The sequence below is a fragment of the Sus scrofa genome, chromosome 15 (assembly GCF_054392235.1).
Source record: "Sus scrofa isolate SSC_HxYL_T2T_F1_AM1 chromosome 15, Sscrofa_HxYL_maternal_Yorkshire_Landrace_v2.0, whole genome shotgun sequence".
In the NCBI taxonomy this organism is placed as follows: Eukaryota; Metazoa; Chordata; class Mammalia; order Artiodactyla; family Suidae; genus Sus; species Sus scrofa.
In genome coordinates, this window is record NC_139397.1 from 89,382,048 (window position 1) to 89,402,961 (window position 20,914).

Genomic DNA, 20,914 nt, shown 5'->3' on the forward strand with positions numbered 1-20,914 from the left:
AAGATTTCTCCTTTTTCCAGAAGAATGACTGTTTATTATCTGCCCCCAACCCAAATGCAGCCATTTCTGTTGTGATCTGTTTTCACATGGATAGAAAGCCTCCCCTTTTATATTCCATTTAGGGTCTCTGATTTAGCAGGAGGGGGAAAAAACTGAAGGTTATCCATATTCGATGAAGGTAGTGGGTACTTTTTTTTTTGGAGAGGCAAAAACTAGTCTTTATTTTTTTTTTTAAGTTATGCCTAGTACATAATACAAATAATTTAAAAGATATATTTTAAGTCATGTGATACTTAGGGGAGAGAAAACAACTAACTTTGAGGAAATGAGAAAGACGGGTATTCAGCCCTGGCAGCCGTGTGCTAAGTCCTGTGTGGTGGTATTGAATTGATCTTCCCCCGACCCTCTGATGTTTGTGTTATTACCCTCATTTAAAAAAAAAAAAAAATTGTCTTTTTAGAGCCACACCCATGGCATATGGAGTTTCCCAGGCTAGGGGTCTAATCAGAACTACAGTTGCCAGCCTACACCGCAGCCACAGCCACACCAGATCCGAGCCATGTCTGCAACCTACACCACAGCTCACAGCAACGCTGGATCCTTAACCCACTGAGTGAGGCCAGGGATTGAACCCGCAACCTCAGGATTCCTAGTCAGATTCGTTTCCCCTGTGTCATGACAGGAACCCTCATTTAAAAGAGCAAAGAAACAGTCTCACAGAGGTTAAGTAACTCTAAGTGGCAGAGCCTGCATTCAGCCCCAGGTCCTGTGACTCTTTGCCCATGTTCGTCATTGATAAATGGCCTCTCTTAGTAAAAGTATTCCATTTCAAGGTTCAGTCAGATCCTCAAAAGCAACCCTATTCACTGATAGCATATTATGTCTTAATGTGGATTTTTATGGCAGGAGAGATGGGAGGGGAATAATGGGAGAAATATCTTTAGTTTTAAAAGTGTTTAAGTTCTACTAAAATTTATATAAGCCTAGGGTTTCCAGAAATCCTATTTTTCTGTTTTTCAACAGGAAAAGCTTTTAGCTTACTGGACTAGAAAGTAGAGCACTTTATTTTGTAATGGGAAAGATCTGCTTTTGCCCCCTGCTAACAACCTTGTTTGTTTGCCAGTGGTTGACATAAATGGTATCACCCTTTCCTGACCTGGCTCCCTCCTACTGGTTGCATAAGTCTTTGCTCAGGCTTCACCCACCTTCCTTTCCCTTCCATTCCTTTTCCTCTCCTCCCTGTGGGCTGTGAATCATAAGTCTCTGCCTCCCCTGCCCCTCAGTGCCCTGTGCCCCCATAGTAGACTCAGAAGAGCTTGATTGTTATACTTGTCACATGATTACCAGTGTGCTTCCCCAGCCTTACTGTAAGCCCCTCAAGGTCAGTTCCTGAAAATGCATTCTCAATAGTTGTTGAACTAGATCTGCTATTTGTCTGCAAGGTCAGTGAGATTAAACTGATGGCTATGCCATATTAAGTAAGGTGTACTGAGAAATGATACACATTTCAAAAACAGATGGGAAAAAAGAAATAGGAATGTGAACATTCTTTAACTTTTTTTTTTTAAAGGAGTTGTTGTTCCTTATACTAATATTTTGTCTGTCATTGTTTACTTGCTCCAGGTTTAACTCTGACATTAGGGGAGTAGATGGTAAAGCTCAAAGCCACATCTGTCCATTTGAGTAGGACACAGTCTATCCTGATTTTCTGTTTTCTTTCTTTCAGGCATTGGAGTTGGTGTATCATGAGAGTTGGGGGGGGGGGTGGGGGCAAGAGTCACCAGTGCCAAAGAGTGTCTGGTGGTCCCGGTAAAGAGCCAGAGGGAGAAGTGCCCTCCGTTCTGTCATTGTGTCTGTCCATTCACAACCAGATAAACAGAGCTTATTACTTGATTCCTACAGCCTTCCCTCCTGCTCTGGGGACTGAGAATGACTCATCATTTGTTAATTCCTTTGCGCATGTCTTTGGTCCTACCAACAAATATCAGCACCACCTTTAAATGCAATAACCTGATTCCTGAAGAACTTATATCACCACCCAATCAACTCGTAGAGAGAGGCTGGAGCGATTGAAAGTAGCTTTCCCCTCTTTATCTATTTGTGATATTCCAGAGGCAGGATCTGATTGCTTTTCTCTACTTCATCTAACGTCCTGTGATTTTTGGATTCTGCTGACTAGGTCTCTGCTGGTAGCAGCTACATGGTGCATTAGTATGGCCCTTCAATGCTTATGACAATCTCGTACATGGGATTTCTGTACAATTGTGAATATGCATTTTTGGTTTTTTCCTGCTACCAAATACAATCATCTTTGTAAAAGCATCAACAATTACTCATTTCCTCATATCTCATTTTTATCAGTATCCTCTTCTTATACGATACACAAGTAAACCTTTTCCTTCTGCTTTTAGGACTGTGGCAATCCTGTGGACTGGGCAGGGTGGGGGGTGGGCAGAGTGAGTAGTAGCTTGAGGAGATTGGTGGGAAGAGAAATGGAAATGGGGCTACTGGGGAGAGAAATTTTCTATTTGTAAAGGAATGAAGAGGTCTTCCTGGGAAGCAAATGCTTAATCTGTGCTGTAATTTTTCTTAAATGATAATCATTAGATTTGCGAACTAGTTTATATATAGCAGTATTGAGATGACTAAAGAGAAGTTGACTTGGGATGTTTTACAGTGATGCAGTTGTGTATAGAAGACCCAGCTCTATTTTTACCTAGGTTTCCATGTCTCATGTAGGTAGGACTTTCTCTTCCTCCTCTTAAGGATAGTGTGTGAGAGGCAAACAGTATATTACTCTTCCAAAGTGATCATTTGTGCCCAGGTTAACCATCACCTCCAAGGCCTTTGGAACAATAGTAAGTTAGTTCTATGACTTAATGAGAAGAAGAAGGAAGGAAATAATAAGTTTTTGTTTGTTCATTTGTTTGTTTTGCCATACCTGTAGCACATGGAAGTTCCCAGGCCATCTTGGGAGGTAAACCTTGCCACAGCAGTAACCAGAGCCATAGCAATGACAATGCCAGATCCTTAATCCACTGAGCCACTAGGGAATTCTGTTAATTAGGATTTTTAAGGTGACTTCAATATGAGTCAGGTCTAACAGATCTAAACCCTGGTTCTATTTGGAGACATGTGTCTTTTGAAAGAATGGCCAATATCCCACTTGTCAGGTAGTTCATAAAGCAAGACCCTGCTGCTACAGTGAATGATAGTTTATTAGCTGGTAAAGCAGTTCATTGTGGTACATTGTTGTTTACAAGTTTCCTTTCCATGCATTATCTCACTTTGTTTTTCTGCAACTTCATGATAGTCCTCTCATATCATTAGACCTCATGTGAAACTGGTTAAAAATGCTTGTAAGTGACTGTAAATTGCATTTGCATTTGCTAACAGGCAGTGATAATGCTAATCAAATCAGAGAACTTAGTTCATAGAAACTAGGCATTAGGGTTGTCAGTGGATCTGTGGCCAGAAGCTTCATTAATTGGAAAGTTTTCACATCCTGAGGCCAGCTGACCTCTGGATTTTTATCCCTGTTCACATTGATAATCAAAACATTGCCTTTAAAAATGAAATACCAGCTAATGGTAGGAACAGATTTATGACTAACTAATTAATTTCAAGAGCTAAATGTTAATTTAGTTGCTAACTTATTGCCTGATCGAAGGGATTAGGTCAAGTGGCCATTATCCGAGCTCTGGTCCTTTGTTTTCAAAGGAAACTCAGGCATATTCATTAAACTACATAACATGTTAAAGGTCTCTAAGTCCTAAGTCCTAATCCTTACCTGCTAAGTAAATAGGTGGGAGTATTTTTAAAAAGGGAAAAAAAAAATGAGTCCTTATGTGTTTTTTAAACCATCCTTATATTAGTTGTAATTCAAGGGTTTTTTTTTAACATTTTGATAATTTTATTTTTACATTTACATCACTAAGTCATCTGGAATTTATTTTTTAGTATATCATGAGGTAGGGATCTATTTTTTCCTTGAATATCTTTAAATCATAACCCAATCTTTTTTACTTATTTGAAAAGCCAACTTCGTCAAATACTAAATTCACCGGCATCCTTTTAAAAAAGAAATTGAAGTATAACGGACTTATAACATCGTTACCTGCAAGTATAGAGCAAAGTGATTCAGTTACATACTTACGGTTTCTCAGATTATTTTCTATTATAGGTTATTATAAAATATCGAATATAGTTCCCTGTGCTGTGTAGTAAATCTGTTTTGCTTATCTAGTTTATGTGTAGTAGTTTGTATCTATTAATCCCATACTCCTAATTTATCCTTTCTCTGCCTCCCTTTACCCTTTGGTAACCATGAGTTTGTTTTCTATGTCTGTGAGTTTGTTTCTGTTTTGTATATAGATATGTTTGTATTCTTTTTTAGATTCCACATAGAAGTGACATCATATAATATTTGTCTTTCTCTGATTTACTTCACTAATTATAGTAATATTTTCTGTGTATATCAATGTTGTTGCAAATGGCCATATTTCATTCTTTTTCATGGCTGAGTAATATTCCATTGTATGTATGTATGTGTGTATATATATATATATATATCACATCTTCTTTTTTACTTTTTTATTTTAAAATGATTTTTACTTTTTCAATTATAGCTGTTTTACAGTGTTCTGTTAATTTTCTACTCTACAGTAAGGTGACCCAGTCACACATACATATATACATTCTTTTTCTTACATTATCATGTTCCATAAGTGACTAGATATAGTTCCCAGTGCTATATAGCAGGATCTCATTGCTTATCCATTCCAAAGGCAATAGTTTGCATCTATTAACCCCAGATTCCCAGCCCATCCCACTTCCTCCCTCTCCCCCCTGGCAATCACAAGTCTGTTCTCCATGTCCATGATTTTCTTTTCTGTGGAAAGGTTCATTTGTGCCATATATTAGATTCCATATATAAGTGCTATCATATGGTATTTGTCTTTCTCTTTCTGAGTAGTTCAAGTTTAATCAGATCTGAACATTTACAAAGAAGTCAAATAATAAGTGAGGCTACCAATAAATGAATACCTAAAATAACTTAAAAAAAAACAACTTATTGTTCCATATGCAACAACAAACACATGCTGGGAAACCTGTCTCTTGCCTCATCCCTACTAGTGTGGCCTAATGTCACACGTAGGAAGCCTGCTGTGACTGTCTTCAGAAAATCACCCTCTCCCTTTCAGTCTGTCTCACTGACACGCAGACATACTCTTTCACATCCATTTCTCGTGAGAGTAAATGAAAAATCATATTGGACAGATAAGTCGGATACTTGTTTTAATTCTGTGATCACTTGATTGTGTTCTCTTTTTCCACTTGATATTGACAATGTCCATAGATATCTTCATCCAACAGTCAAACTTTATATATGTAGTATATTCAGGTACATGGAGTAAATAATGTGGACACAAAGTCTGGCCTCTCTAAAGGTCACTGGACAATAATAGCACCATCAGGTCATTGCAAGTAAAGTAAATATGAAAGGCCTTTTTTTTTCCCCTTCCAGTTTTACTGAGATGTTAAGTGACATACAGCACTGTCTAAGTTTAAGGTGTACAGCATAATGATTTGACTTGCATACAGTATGAAATTATCCCCATGATAAGTTTTGCAAACACCCACCATCTCATATAGTTACAAAAGAAAAGAAAAAGAGTATTTTTTCCTTTGTGATGAGAACGCTTAGGATTTACTCTCTTAGCAACTTTCATATAGAACATTCAGCAGAATTGATTATATTAATCATGTTGTGCATTATATCCCTAGTACTTATTGATCTTATAACTGGAAGTGTGTTCCTTTTGACCACCTTTCTATACTTTCCCCTGCTCTGTCTCCCACCTCTGGTAACCACAAATCTGATCTCTTTTTCTGTGAGTTTGTTTCTTTTTTTGTTGAAATACACTTGACTTAACAACAGACACTATGTTAGACAGTGTGTTAGTTCTTGGTGCATAACATGGTGATTCGACATTTCTATACATTACAAAATGATCACCATGATGAGTCTAGTGACCATCTGTCACCATACTAAGGTATTACTTCATTGACTGTATTTCCCATGCTGTACATTTCATCTCTGTGACTCATTTGTTTTGTAACTGCAAATCTGCACCTCTTAATTTTCCTCACGTATATCACTCATTCCCCCACTCTCATCCCCTCTGGCAACCACCTGTTTGTTCTCTGTATCTATGACTCTTTCTGTTAGGAAAGTATCAACAAAGTGAGAAGGCTGCCTACTGAATGGAAGAAGATATTTGCAATATATCTGATAAGAAGTTAACATCCAAAATATACAAGGAATTCATACAATTCAATTTAAAAAACCCAATTAAAAAATGGGCAGAGGACTTGGATAGACGTTTTTTTCAAAAAGCAATATAGATGACAAACAGATGCATGAAAAGGTGCTCAACATCACTAACCATTAGAGAAATGCAAATCACAACCAGTGAGAAAGGGAGTTCCTTTTGTGGCTCAGCAGCTTATAAACCTGACTAGTATCCATGAGGATGTGGGTTTGATCCCTGGCCACACTCAGTGGGTTAAGGATCTGCTGTTGCCATGAGCTGTGGTATAGGTCACGTATGTGGCTTGGATCTGGCCCTGCTGTGGCTGTGGTGTAGGCTGGCAACTGCAGCCCCAATTGGACCTCTAGCCTGGGAATTTCCATATGCCACAGGTGTGGTCCTTAAAAAAAAATAAATAAAAAATTTTAAAAAGAACATACGATGCATACGCATGCGTGTGCACGCACACGCAGACACACACACACACACACACACACACACACACAGAAATATTATGCAGCCATAAAAAAGAATGAAATCTTTCAATTTCAATAACCTATATGGCCCTAGAAGGTATTATGCTAAGTGAAACAAGTCAGACAAAGACAGATAAACACCATATGATTTCGCTTATATGTGGAATCTAAAATAAACTAAACAAATGAAAAAATTTTTAAAGAAACTCATTTAAAGGTTTGCAAATACCTTAGAAGAACAATAGCATACACTGTGTATTCTGTTTGTAAATTACTGTTTTTCTAATGAAACCCTAAAGCAAAGAGATTTACACCCCAGGCTGCGCCCCAGGGGCACACCCCACAGCTACCATTTCCAAAGGCTGCTTCATTTTATTGCTGAGGGACCTTTCTCGACTGGATGGATCTGATACAGATAAAGGCCATCTAGATCACACCAGGGGTCTATTCATAATATAAGGACATTCGTGCACAGGTGGGATTGTTTCCCCTGCTATTCAAAGAAGGATTATAGTTCTCCTTTGAAAGAGGAGATTTAAAAACCTTGTCCTAAAATTTCATGGCCTGAGGATCTTTTGTGGTGTGCTACAAAAAAGTTTAATTATCTTAAATATTTGTGAGTTATTGTTTTCACTTATCTGTTGCATTTAAAACCATCATCACTGTATTTGGTTCCCCTAGTTTTTATTACTAATCTAGGACAGTTTTCTGTGGACTACTGCTGCAGAGAAATGCTGTCTGCTGCCAGCAAAGCTAACAACTGTGACAGTGAAATGCTGCCAAAACCAATAAATGAACTGGAACTTACAAATCCCTGTCTTAGCAATAGGCCCTGGGACCTGGAAAATATTTCTCTTTAATAAATAGTTAGAAAATCATCTGCTTGGAAATGGTTGTCAGATGGCCCCTTTTGGCATGATGTTAATGTTGGAAAGAAAAGATACTAGGATGAGGTACTTCTCATTATTAGCCATTCTGTAATGTGTCTCTGTCAATATATCTTCCTAATGAACTTTAAAGTTGAAAAGCTTTGGTTTTAAATTACCAAGCACTTAAACTCATAAACTCAGATTCTTCATGCATCTCAGGAATCAAAAGATAGCGGAGCCTAGGGAGAGAAATCACAAGTTGATATAGTAATATATAAAATATTATATAAAATTATTTAATTGAATTTTAGTTTTAGTCATTGGAATAAAGGTGTAGCCAAAGTCAAGGCTATAGTTTCTATTTGTCTTGAAGGTCTTTGACTTGGCTATACATTTTTAAATGTATGCTGTAACTCACAAGGCAACATAGTAGTATAGGGTTGCATCACAGCGGCCACACCAGTGCAAAACCAGCTCTGAGTACACTCTGAACATCAGTAACTGGTGGAATTTCCTGTGTAAGTATATTCTATGTCATGGCATTTCCTGTTACTTAAAGATAAGTAATGATCCCGATGCTTAGCTCATGCTTTTATAGAACACATCTACTTTTATGAAGCACAGACCATTATTCTTACTGATAATTTCAAGATCTCTGTGGTAGGTGAAACATATAAGGGCTAGGGAGATTAATGTGACCAAGGTCCCTTTTTCAAACATCTAAGCACAACCAGGATTTTAACTTCAGACTGCCTATCCTAAGCTGGGTGTACATGCTGCGAGACCACAGCCAGGTACATAATCTTTTATAATAAGGACATCCTTTAGGTAAGTGTACATTTTGGCCTCCAAGAGGAAAGAACCATCTTTGCTTAAGGGCTTCTTGTTGAGTTTTAGTCTGCTTGAAGGTGATAGACCTTTCCCCCTAAATAGATTCCAGAGAGTTAGAAAGAGATCCTTGATGGTGGCTGCCTCTTATTCCAAAGCAGTCATTGACCAAAAGGTGTTGATAGCACTTTCCTGAATTAACTTGTGAGCAAAATGAGAAATACATATGGTAAATGCACACTCAGGAGTTGCCAACAAAGAGTATTCTCAGGTGTCTGGGTTTCAAATGGAGTTGGGGATGGTGGATAGTGTGTCCTACTTACATAGAATGAGTTTGCATGTTAGACCCTGAACTTCTCTACCTTCGGATTTTTCCTTCTTTTGTCACAGGTGAACAATCTGGCCCTATGATTATATACACATTTTTTTTTTTTTTGTCTTTTTAGGACCGTACCCGCCACATATAGAGGTTCCCAGGCTAGGGGTCTAATAGGAGCTGTAGCCACCAGCCTACACCACAGCCAGCCACAGCAGCGCCAGATCCAAGCCACATCTACAACCTATACCACAGCTCACAGAAATACCAGATCCTTAACCCACCAAGCGAGGTCAGGGATCAAACCTGCGTCTTCATGGATACTAGACAGATTCATTTCTGCTGAACCACAACAGAAACTCCTACACACACATTTTTGAGAAATAACCTGTCTCAGCTTGGACAAACATGAAGTTTTTAGAATTGATAAAGGGTAGAATCAAAAGAAAAATCAGAAGTACATAAAGTCAAAGTTCAGAAAATAAGACTGAAGAGGCAAAATTCCAAGAGAAACTTCTGGAGTTCCAAGAGTCCCTTCTAACCATGCGATGCCAACTGTTTCACCTCCCACCTGTTTTACTTGCTGCTGGACAGGTGACAGTACTTATTTGTATGAACTTTATGGCTTATCACAGCATTCTGGACTTTCAGAAAAATCTGTATACTATTTGTATTTCATAGGTTAATATAATTGAAAGAGAATTTGGAATTATTCTCGCTGTACCACTTTCTCTATGCCCCAGTTTATGCTTGATCCTTGAGGCAACTGAATGTACTTTCCAAAAGGAAAGGTCAGGACATTGGCAGAGGTGTAGACAGGTAGCTAATTTCCCTAGAACGGCTATTCTTTTTTTTTTTTTGTCTTTTGTCTTTTTGTCTTTTTGTTGTTGTTGTTGCTATTTCTTGGGCCGCTCCAGCGGCATATGGAGGTTCCCAGGCTAGGGGTTGAATCGGAGCTGTAGCTGCCGGCCTACGCCAGAGCCACAGCAACGCAGAATCCGAGCCGCGTCTGCAACCTCCACCACAGCTCACGGCAACGCCGGATCGTTAACCCACTGAGCAAGGGCAGGGGTCGAACCCGCAACCTCATGGTTCCTAGTCGGATTCGTTAACCACTGCGCCACGACGGGAACTCCAGAACGGCTATTCTGAACTTGACCATGGTAGACAAGCTGTACTATAAACCAGTGTTTATCCCTAATGGAGCAGAAATTTTTGATAAGTAAATACTTTCTCATTTTATCATTTAAATAATCCATGTGAAAGTCCCAAAAGGCTATGGTTGTTCTAATGTGTTCAAAAAGAGCAAATTTCTATATGTGAAATAGAGGACAAAGGGGAAAAACAATTGTAGAAGAATAGGATTGCTTTGTGAATGCTTTCATGAATGGTTAACAGGGCTGACTAGAGAAAAATACTTAAATAAACAGGTTACCAAAGGGAAAAAGGGGTGGGGAGGGATAAATTGGGAATTTGGAATTAACAGATACATACTGCCATATAAAATAGATAAACAATAAAGACCTACTGTATATGAGGTACCACCTCACACCAGTCAGAATGGCCATCATTAATAAGTCCACAAATAACAAATGCTGGAGAGGGTGTGGAGAAAAGAGAACTCTCCTGCACTGTTGGTGGGAATGTAAATTGGTATAACCACTGTGGAAAACAGTATGGAGGTGCCTTAGAAATCTATACATAGAACTACCATATGACCCAGCAATCCCACTCTTGGGCATATATCCAGACAAAACTTTCTTTGAAAAAGACACATGCACCCACATGTTTATTGCAGCACTGTTCACAATAGCCAGGACATGGAAACAACCTAAATTTCCATCAACAGATGATTGAATTAGGAAGATGAGGTATGTATATACAATGGAATACTACTCAGCCATAAAAAAGAACAAAATAATGCCATTTTCAGCAACATGGATGGAACTAGAGACTCTCATACTAAGTGAAGTCAGTCAGAAAAAGAAAGGCAAATACCATATGATATCATTTATAACTGGAATTTAATATATAGCACAAATGAACCTTTCCACAGAAAAGAAAATCATGGACTTGGAGAACAGACTTGTAGTTGCCAAGGGGGAGGGGGAAGGAATGGGATGGAATGGGAAATAGATGTAAACTATTGCCTTTTGAATGGACTAGCAATGAGATCCTGCTGTGTAGCAGTGGGAACTATGTCTAATCACTTATGATGGAGCATGATAATGTGAGAAAAAGAATGTATATGTGTATGTATGACTGGGTCACCATGCTGTACAGTAGAAAATTGACAGAACACTGTAAACCAGCTATAATGGAAAAAATAAAAATCATTATTAAAAAAATAAAATAACCTGCTATACAGCACAAAGAACTGTATTCAATACCTTATGTTACCTATGATGGAAAAGAATCTAAAAAAGAATATATATATATATATATATATGTAAACTATTCATTATATAACTGAATCACCTTGGTGTACACCTAAAACATTGTAAATCAACTATACTTAAATCAAAAATAATTAAATAAATGATTTACTTTTAAAGTCATCTTACTTCTCTTTTCTTCACTCTTCTTTCTTTCTTTTTCTAAATAATGGCTGCATATCTAGCCCCCTGAGGACACTGAATGTGTTTTTCAACCAAAAATAGGAAGCATGAATTAACAACAACAAAAAAACTATGCTTTTTCTAAGATCAACAGGAATTCTGGGAGATACAGTTTGTACATTAGTGTGTTGTAAGTTTGAAGACATTTTGATAGTTTATAAAATATTAGTGCAGGATATTTGATGACCAGAAATCTATTAAGAAAACCTAAGGTATACAATCTCTGCAACTAGGCACTTATATCTTCCCTAAAACTTTCTACTAAAACTTTTTTTAAAAAAATTCCTGAGAGGCTTTGCTTTCAACTGTCATTAAGGAAGGCTCTGAACCAGTGTGTCCATGGCCGATAATACTTCATATATACTTCCTAGGACAACTGGCTTTTTAAAAAAACAAAATAGATTAGTTTTTAATAGATCCTTAAGGAATGGACCCTTAATAGTGAGGTTTTCCACCTTGATCACTAAGCGTATGGGAAATACTGTGTATAATAATGGTACCATTCTTTCCAAAGTAAGCTGTGTGGGGTACTTCTCAAGCAGTGACTCATTGGATGGCTGATATCTTTGGGAGAACCATCTGTTGGATGAGGTATTCAAGGTTTGGCAAAAACAACAACAACAACAACAACAGAAAAAAAAAACAAAAAACAAAAACCCTGCTGCCATAGCTGTTTCCCCTACTTGAAGTTCCTCATCTCATATGCTGCAAAAGACCATGATATAAATTACCACAATTAAAAGCACTCTTCATTGATTTTTGTCTTGTCTTTTTTTAACCTCAGGAAGAATTTTTAAAAATTGGTAAGTTATTATGTTGGAGAACCAACTAAAGAATGTATGTGGTATTGATTTTTTTTTGATTGAAATATAGTCGACTTTCAATAGTATGTTAGTTTCAGGTGTGCTACATAGTGATTTGATATTTGCATCATGTTGTGAAATGATCACCTTGATAAGTCTAGTAACCATCTGTCCTCATACAAAGTTATTACAATATATTGACCATATTCCTTGTGCTGTATTTTTTTTTTTTGTGTGTGTTGTTGTTGTTGTTGCTGCTATTTCTTGGGCCGCTCCCGCGGCATATGGAGGTTCCCAGGCTAGGGGTTGAATCAGAGCTGTAGCCACCGGCCTACGCCAGAGCCACAGCAACGCGGGATCCGAGCCGCGTCTGCAACCTCCACCACAGCTCAGGGCAACGCCGGATCTTTAACCCACTGAGCAAGGGCAGGGACCAAACCCGCAACCTCATGGTTCCTAGTCGGATTCGTTAACCACTGCGCCACGACGGGAACTCCTGTGCTGTATATTATATCCCCACAGCTTATTTACTTTATAACTGAAAGTTTGTATCTCCTAATCCCCTGCACTTATTTTGCCCACCCCAACCCCCCTTCCCTTCTTACAACCACCCATTTGTCCTTTATGAGTCCTTTTTCATTTTGTTTTATTATTTGTTTTGCTTTTTAGATTCCATATATAAGTGAGGTCATATAATATTTCTCTTTCTGTCTCTGACTTATTTCAATTAGCATAATACCCTTAGGATCTATTCGAAAATGGCAGTATTTCTTTTTGATGGCCGAGTAATATTCCATCACATATATATTCCACATCCCCTTTATCCATTCACCTATTGATGGACATAGGCGACTTGCATATCTTGTCTATTGTAAATAGTGCTACAATGAACATTGGAGTGCATATACTTTTCCAGGTAGTGTTTTTGTTTTCTTCAGGTAAATACTGAAGTGAAATCTCTGGATCATATTGCAGTTCTATTTTTAATTTTTTGAGGAATCTCCATGCAGTTTTCTATATTGGTTGCACCAATTTACATTCCCACCAGCAGTACACAGGTGGTGTGGAAACATCCTTGCCAGTATTTGTTATTTGTTGTCTTTTGGATGATAACTATTCTGTGCGACATGTGTAAAGTGGTATTTCATTGTGATTGGTGTAGACAGTGTTTTAAAATAATGCCTTTCTAGTCCTTAAAAATACTTTTTTTTTTTCCTCGTCTTTTTGCCATTTCTTGGGCCGCTCCCATGGCATATGGAGGTTCCCAGGCTAGGGGTCCAATTGGAGCTGTAGCCGCCGGCCTACACCAGAGCCACAGCAATGTGGGATCCGAGCCATGTCTGTGATCTACACCACAGCTCACGGCAATGCCAGATCCTTAACCCCCTGAGCAAGGCCAGGGATCGAACCCACAAACTCATGGTTCCTAGTCGGGTTCGTTAACCACTGGGGCCACGATGGGAACTCCTAAAAGTACTTTTGTAGCCACCTTTCTATTTGCTTGAGAGGTAGAGCTACTCCTTTGTGCATTACAACCTAGGAAATATGGGCATGAGGATATGATGTTCCCATCTGTACTCTCCAAACTAGAGAAACATTAGGATGCCTCAAATCTATTCAGTTTAATAGATTGAAGAATCACTGTGCTGATACTAGGTCCATAGGAATAAAAAGAAAACCACCTCTGTCCCCAAGGAATTTGCTTTACAAGGAAGCCTGATAGGGTAGTTTAGTGCATCTGACTTGGCACGTATTTATTAGTATTTTAATTCATTTCTATTCCCTTTTAAATTGTAAGCTTTTTCCCTTTTATCATATTGTAGCTTACATCCGCATTTTATACCACCTGTATGCCTGACACAATATAAATGGGGGTTACTCAGACCAAGCTGTACAAAGTGCCACTGGAGTTTGCCACTGTTTTCCCAGACCCCTGTTGGATTTTTAACCCCCACTTGAAGAAGCCCAGCAGAGTGATGTGAGAGCCTGAGTATGGGGATCTGCTGTAGACCACGTTTTCTGAACAGAATATGCCATGTTGTTTGCTCTTATGTAGACCTGGCACCATAGCATGTCAAAAGAGGTGGAGCCAATAGAAACCATCTTCTCTTGGATCAATTAGACATTTCGGTGCAGCATTTTCCAATGCCTCTTCTTCTTGACATGATGTAATTAGTAACTCGTTGTAAGCCCTTCCTCCTCCACTTCACCCCCCTCCACTGTCACCCCATCAGCACCAGCCCTGCAACCCATAAATATGGAACAAGCATTCCTTCACATGACATTAATGTTTGTATTATCTAGAAGGGGTCTAAACCTTTCCAAAAAGCAAAGCTATTCCATAGTAAATCTTTCTGATTTTTGGGTGGACATTTTGTAACTTTGATCTATGTGATGTGTGGTATGATACAATGCCACAGTTAAAAGAGCCCATCTGCTGGACTGGGTAGAGTCTTGGTACTGGCATTTCCTAGATGTGACATGTTCCAAGTTACCTTCTCTTTGTCTCTGTGCCTCTTTCCTGTAAAATTAGATGATAATTGGATCTACCTAAGAGCCTTATTATAAGACTAAAATAAACAATGCTTAGTAGATAGTTTATACTCAATATATATAATAATATAAACAACTCTGTGCAATAAGTTACCTCTGTTAGGGACCAATAGGAGATCCTGTGGAAGTAGATTCGAGCTGTCCCATGAAGCAGAACCTTGAGGCCTCTCCTGCCTTCATCCTGCTGTGATGATACATATCCAACATGTTTTCTGAGAAATAACCCAGCCTTGTTCCCAATTACTCCATTACATCATGTTGTGGGCAGTCCTCTCTGACTTCTGCTCCATGCTAGGCTCCTGAGCCTCTGCAAAGAGGAAACACCTTGTAGGGGAAAGGGAGCCTGTTCATGGTAGGTGAGGACCACAGCCTCCAGGATTGGGCATGCTCAATGCCCTATTAAAGATTTAGATGAGAGAAAATTCTAGGACATGTGTATAAATAACTAGCGTGGATTGAGTGTTTGCTAAAATGTATATATGCATTCCTACATTTATTCCTCACCAAACCCTATGAGGCAGATAAAGAAACTGAGGCACAGAAAAATCAATTAACTTGCCTAAGTTCTTACAGAAAATTATGTGGTGGGACGGTCATTTGAACTCAGGCTGTCTGGTTCTAGAGCCTATAGGCTGAACTGGTTCCCCTCAGAGATGCTTCTGTGAATTCCATTTGCTGTGTTGCCATCGGCTTCTGTTGGGGGTCATTGTAGGCAGAAGCTTTATGAAATCTGTCACTGTGATGTTATGAGCATAAGATCAGGATATTTTGTGTCACACAGTGTCTTCCTTGTGAGGCTTCCTAGGAGAAATTTCTCAGTTCTTTCTTTTTTGTCTTTTTTTGTCTTTTCTAGGGCTGCACCCGAGGCATATGGAGGTTCCCAGGCTAGGGATCGAATCGGAGCTACAGTTGCTGGCCTGTGCCAGAGCCATAGCAATGCCAGATCCAAGCCGTGTCTGTGACTTACACCACAGCTCTCGGCAATGCCAGATCTTTAATGCACTGAGACAGGCCAGGGACCGAACCTGCAACCTCATGATTCCTAGTCGGATTTGTTAACCACTGAGCCACGGCGGGAACTCCTCTCTCAGTTCTTAATAATGAGAATAGGTTGGCTCCCTGAGCAAACTACTCTGCTTTTCTTTCCTGGGCATGTAAACTTTACCCTTTCAAGTTGATCACTGGAAGGCTAATAATATTTATAGCCTACCTTTGATTTATCATTATGGTTTTACCTTCAATTGTCACTATCTTGTCTTTTTATTTTATTCCACATTTAAAAGTCATTTTTAAATTCACGTTATACCCAGGCATAGAATATGTTTAAATGATATACAGAAGAGCGTAAAAGTGAAAAATCTCCTTTCCTCTAACCCCCACTCATCCTACCATTAGTTTTGTAAGTACTTCTTGTGTACGTGGAAGATATTTTGTACCTACATAGCATATATGTGCATTATTTTATTTTATTTTATTTTATTTTATTTTATTTTATTTTATTTTATTTTATTTTATTGTCTTGTTTTAGGGCCACACTCGCAGCATATGGAGGTTCCCAGGCTAGGGGTTGAATTGGAGCTGTAGCCACTGGCCTACACCACAGCTGCAGCAACGCTGGTTTTGAGCCACGTCTGTGACCTACATCACAGCTCATGGCAACGCCGGATCCTTAATCCACTGAGCGAGGCCAAGGATTGAACCCATGTCCTCATGGATACTAGTCAGGTTTGTTACCACTGAGCTATGACAGGACCCAAATTTTATACCATACCTCTACCCCTACCACAAATAAAGGAGATTTGAGAGAACCTCCTCTTTATGATATGACATACCTGGCCAGCCCCTGCTTTCTAACAGTCTCACCTTTTTATAAGGTCACTGATAATGTTTTCACCTGGTGGCTCTGGTTACTGCTGTGGTGCTGGTTTGATCCCTGGACCAGGAACTTCTACATGCAGCAGGTATAGCAAAAAAAAAAAAAAAAAAAGAAGAAAGAAAAGCAAACATACAAACATACAACAAAGAAGCCTGCTTTTTAGTAATAAGGAATTAACACCCAATTTCCCCTCTCCCTGTAACTACACATAATCCACAAAGAGAAAGGATCCTTCTCCCTTTGCATGGAGTCATGGGGCTCCATCCAGCCATTCATAGAAGTGCGATAGCCACTGTGCAGCAGTAAAGCCACTGTTACCTCTCAGAGCCCATGCCCCCTGCTTCCTAGCTGGATACAATGCCACCAGGTACACATCTGTTGCAGCTGGGTACCAGGACAATGTGTCAGTTAATAACACACATGAGAAGTGCTGTTAGAAAGTGTCTTCTGGAAAGTCTCTTTAAAAGGAAATTCAAGGATCTTCCTGCTTCCTACCACATGGATGTGATAGCTCTGGAAGCTTTCTTGGATGGTAGGAACACTACCCCAGGAGTGGCAGAGCAGTGACCTAGAAGGAACCCAGGAGTCCCAGTGACTTTGTAGAGCCATGATACCAGTCCTGGTGGCCTCCCTCCAGATATTTTATGTAACCAGTAAGCATCTGCCATTTCTTACATCCCTGTGACTTTGAGTTTTTGGTTCTATGCAGCCAGCCTAACCTACACAGATGGAGTTACCTTTATCTTTTCTATAGTCTGTCCGTGTGATTATGTAAGAGATTTCATGGCAGAGGTGAGTAGAAAGGTTAATGAAAAGATGGTTTTTGCTAGTAAACAACCATAAATTCTACAAATACTTGAAGTGTATGAATCTCCTACTTAGGGTAGATATATTTTGGACTTCCTATGATCATTACTTTTACTCTAGCAATTCAATTTAAAAAAATCAGGAATTAAAATATGGTGGGTATGACAAAAGTTGTTTGGTGCTGCCATTTCCTGGCAACAATCATAGTAATAATAGGTCAACTTTACTGACTGGACACTTTCTGTGTGCCTGGCACTCCTGAAGCACCTTAGTGGCCAATCTCCTGGGACCCACAGTGCCCACTCATGGTGGGAACTATTATATCACCTTTAGTGAATGAGGAAAATTACTCCCCAATCCCACCCTAGTAACCCTAATCCTCCTTATCCCTCTCCTTTTTCTTTCTTTTTCTTTTTCTTCTTTTTTTATTAGCTTTTTTAGGGCTGCACCTGCACATGGAAGTTCCCAGGTTAGGTGTCGAATCAGAGCTACAGCTGCTGGCCTACACCACAGCCGCAGCAACTCCAGACCTGAGCTGCATCTGCGACCTACCCATGAGCTCACAGCAACACAGGATCCTTAACCCACTGAGCGAGGCCAAGGGTTGAACCCGAATCCTCATGGGTACTAGTTAGGTTTGTTACCACTGAGCAATAATTTTACAAAAAAAATAAACTTTATTGTAGTATAGTTGACTTACAAAGTTGTGTTAGTTTCAGGTGTATAGCAAAGTAAATCAGTTATGAAATTCAGATTCTTTTCCTGTGTAGGTTATTGCACAGTATTGAGTAAATGACCCTGTGCTATACATTAGGTCCTTGTTATCTGTTTGTTTTATACATAGTAGTATGTATATGTCAATCCCAACCCCCTAATTTACCTTTTCTCCCAACAATTTTAGGTGTAGAGGAAAATTGGAGCAGAAAGTACAGAATTTCCCTGTGCCTCATTCCTCTCCTTCTATCCCCTACAGGTCCTCCAGTATTAACATTTTACATTAGTGTGGTACTTTTGTTACAGCTGATAAACTATAGTTTACTTCAATGTTGTGCAACCTGTGGGGTTTTGACAAATGTATAATAGCTTGTATTCACCATTACAGTATCATACCAAATAGTTTCATTGGCCCCCAAATCCTCTGTACTCTGCCTATTCATTCCCTTCACCTCTAGGCAATCACTGATCTTTTTACTGTCTTCATAGTTTTAGCTTTTCCACAATGTCATATAGTTGGAAACTGTGCAGTATGTAGCTGTTTCAGACTGGGTTCTTTCACTTAGCAATATGCATTTAAGGTTCCTCTCATATCTTTTTATGGCTTGATAGCTCATTTATTTTCTATTGCTGAATAATATTCCATTATATGGATGTACCACAGTTTATCCATTCACCATTAATATCTTATTGCTTCCTCATTTTGGTAATTATAAATAAAGCTGCCATAAATTTGTATGTACAGGTTTTTGTGTGAACATAAGTTTTTAATTCATCTGAATAAACGCCAGGGAGAGGGTGTACTGGATCAAAACATATTCATTTTATGCCTTTTAATATTCATTTTATGCCATTTGTGCATTGAGAATCAATACTGAAAAGCGATTTAAATTTGAGTGAGGAATAAGTGATGCTGTGTTTCCTTTTATCATACTGTCCTAAGAGTCTCCTAAAACCATATTCCAATGCCATGTATAAAAGATGTGAAAAATGTACATAATATATAAATATACTATTTCGCCAGGGCTCAAATCAGCTCTCGTGTTGTCAGTACTTCACAGTCCTAATAAGGCATAGTCTTTTATTAGTATTGTGCCATATCACACTAATTAAAAGGAACTTACGCACATTCAATAATCTTTGTAAACTCTCAACAAAAGTGGGAGTATGTGTCATGGAGAGCTGGCAAAACTTTAGCATTTGACGTGGTAAAGCGCCTCTGTTTTCTACACTATAGCCTTCCATTATTTTTTTTTTTCTTTTTATTCCAAACTGAAGAAGCTAAGCAACATATATTTGGATTGGTACTGGCTGTATCTAACACAGGATATAGCCCATGATGTTCCAATGGCAGGTACAAAACCTGTAGGCAGGGAAGCCCCAGACCTTGTCGAGTTTGGAAGCACTGCTGAGGACAACAAGGAGGGCTGATGGGGCTCCCCACTGTGCTGATGGGGCTGGTTTGTATATGAAGTGGCTGTCTGGCACTGGTGGCCAGAACATTTCCTGTCATGCCTTTTTTGTTCAAGCTGACCCCTGCCTTGGAGCACCCCTGTGCTTTCTCCCTCATGGGATTCCAGCCTTCTTTTCCCAAATAGGAGCTGTGTACCCCATACTCTGGATGTTGTTTACTGACTGAAGTAAAAGTTCTCAGAGACCTGAGTGTATTTGTTTCCTCTTTTCTGTATATGAAACTCTCCTACTCCTGCTAGCTGTTGGGCATTTTTTCTCTCTCCTCTTCTGATCTGGTCTCTCCAGGTAAAAGGCACCACTGTATTATTCACCTGTCCCTGACTGTTCGGGGTCATCATTGAATCCTTTCCACGTTCCAGATGAGGAAAAAGCAGAGTCAGCAAAAACAGAAGCCTGGTGTGTGAGCCTGTTAATTAAGCATTGGAGTGCTTACCTGTTAGATGAATTGTATCCAGGATAATAATAGGCTGGCCCGTCAAATAGTTCTCTCCCATGTGAGAGGCAGGCAGGTAAAGAAATATTTATAGCAAAGTGCATCTATGTTATGAAAGAAATATGCACAAACTTCTGTGAAGCTCGCTTGGGTGAAACCATGAACAGTTATATATGACTTGAGGTTTGCTTTGTGTTTGGTGGGACCTTGTGGGCAAAGAGACAGAGATATTCAAAGACAGATCTGAAAATGTAGGTTAAAAGCAGGTCATAAATTGTCTTGAAGTCATGATAGGGAGCTTGGGCTTCATGGAATAAGTGATGTGGAATTAACAAATGTTTTTCAAAAGCAGAAGAGCAAGTGAAACTGGATTCGCAGACTGTTTTCTAACTTTCTCCTGGACTCTGCATTTGTATCCCATAAGTATCTCAAAAGTTCTTCATGGTCAAAACCAAGCTCTTTCTCTTCCCTTCCCCTTAATTCCTCCTCTGGTGCTCCCCATCTTATTTATGGGCATCACCATCTGCAGGAGCCAACCAAGCCAGATATCATGGGTCATCTTTACTTCCTCTTTATCCCTACCCCATGGTCAACAAGACAGCATATGCCCAGTACTCTAATTCACCTGCTCTCCACTTTTAGCCCTAATCTTTTATCAGGTTTATCTCCATGAACTTACACTAATTATTCTTAAGTATACAGAGATTAAGAAGTCATTTTACTTTATTGCTTCAGCATGAGACTAAAATGCTATTAACTCTTTATAATCCTAGAGCTATACAAGTACAACATGATTTTTAAGGATATATCAGTATATTAAGAATTCACAGAAAA

The 20,914-nt window shown here is 39.1% G+C and overlaps 1 protein-coding gene and 1 long non-coding RNA gene across 13 annotated transcripts in view; both read left to right on the forward strand.

Moving 5' to 3' along the window:
- The window catches only part of CERS6 (ceramide synthase 6), a 334,531-nt gene that overhangs the window by 196,691 nt on the left and 116,926 nt on the right, over positions 1 to 20,914 (forward strand). The window lies entirely within an intron of this gene.
- Positions 12,522 to 18,135, forward strand: LOC146395968 (uncharacterized). The gene is made up of 2 exons (XR_014829515.1): positions 12,522 to 16,406; positions 16,766 to 18,135. It is a non-coding gene; the product is annotated as an uncharacterized LOC146395968 (long non-coding RNA).